This window comes from Agrilus planipennis, unplaced genomic scaffold, assembly GCF_000699045.2.
Source record: "Agrilus planipennis isolate EAB-ADULT unplaced genomic scaffold, Apla_2.0 scaffold217, whole genome shotgun sequence".
Taxonomy (NCBI): domain Eukaryota; kingdom Metazoa; phylum Arthropoda; class Insecta; order Coleoptera; family Buprestidae; genus Agrilus; species Agrilus planipennis.
In genome coordinates, this window is record NW_020438944.1 from 148,881 (window position 1) to 150,711 (window position 1,831).

A 1,831-nucleotide genomic window follows, 5' to 3' on the forward strand; every position below is an offset into this window, starting at 1 on the left:
TATGACCTCCGTTTTTTATAAAATGCATTCGTTGCTACCTCATATATACCGCTGCTACCTCCGATTTCGGAGGTCGTAAGGTATCCAATAAAATAAAAAAGGATGGTACTATATCGGACAATAGCTCTCACCGTCTATGTTTTCTAGTGGAGGTCAGAACGATCGGCGCTTATCAAAACATATAAGCAATTAGTTCAGAGGTTTGCCGCGATAGGACCGGTCCTTCTACGTGGTTTTGTACACCGCATGTTAAGACCTCCACTATATTTTTACATTTATTGTACGTAAAAGCACCATTCTATTGCCTCCTATGTTTGGCAACAGTGTAATTAAGTACTTTTCTCAGTCTCGTTGCGTTTAGTTCGGTGTTCTCGTCGAACAGTGGATATTTTATTTAATACATGTGATAGGCGCTGAAATGTATAGAAGGTGTTTTCCACAATCATACGTAAGTATCTCTTTATTTAATATTATAATGGAATAATAATTTTTTGATAATTAGAAAATAGTCAAATATACACTTTGCACCATTTACAATTTCATCCTTTTATTTTGCACCGTCCTGAAAAATTCGGAAAAATGTGTAAATTTCTCAAAATTAAGAAAAACTGTTTAGACAATATTGTAGATGTTATTTTATATCATAATAACTTTATCCAATTCCTGATTAAATTTCAGTATAAATGTTGTACGGTTTCTCAAAAAAGATCTCAACAGTGGTTCTGCAATAGAGGTTTTGAGTTCACTGAAATGGATTTTCCGATAACCAGTGACGGACAAGCAGAGTTCCATCAAGTAAAGCCACTGGGAAACCCACAGGTAACCTTTTGAAATAATGCAGCAATAGGAAAGTATCAAAAGTTAACGTGTAAAATGGTGAACCAGTTGCATTTTTTAAAAAAATGACACTCAATTCATCCTAATATTACCAAGCCAAATAAAATCTAATTCAATCTTATATAATCAAAACCTAACAAATCCTAGCCACACTTAACAAAACCCCAACAAACCCGACCCAACCAAGCCATCTCACACCGTAACCAACTTAATTAATCATTACCTCACCAAACAAAACCTTACCGAATCTAACAAAACCTAACCAAATTTTTAGTACCTAGCCTAACATAACCAAACCACCTTACTTTGCCTAAACAAACTTAAACAAATCTAGGGAAACGAAACCAAATCGCACCTTACTAAACCAAATCTTTCCAAACCAAACCAAACCTTTAGTACCTAACCATACCTTACTCTATCTGAACAAAACTAACAAAACCTACTGAAACCAAGTCAAACTTTACGAAACTTAACATTACCCAACTTCACCTTTTTTTGACAACTAGGGAGGGGAAAAAGCGTTATGCACTCCGGTCGCACAAGGCTGACCGGGAGTGTAGGACTCGCACCCACTAAAAACCACCCTACTACCTTCCCTGGTAGACCCAATGCGAAATCGCCGACTAAGTATGCGTCACGATTATCAAAAAGCATAAGCAAAAACACCAGTCCAACAAAAAAGAAAAAAACGATATGTCCTCAACTACATTGGACGGAGTGTTCAGTGTACTTCCAGCGCACCTCAAAGCAGATGAAAAAATAAAAAAGCAGCAACACAAAACAAGCAAAAAACATAACAAAACATAAAAACAAAGCAGCAAAATCGCATCGAAGTGTCGTTATAAGTTTCGGTTACCGACGGTATAAGGGTCTCGCCCCGCCCGTCAGGCAACCGCAATACTTTATCAGTTTGGGAGACTGTCGGGAGGGAGAACTGGTACAGTAAGGATTTATCTATGGTAAGGATCTCGAGATTGAATTCGGCGTGCAGCAA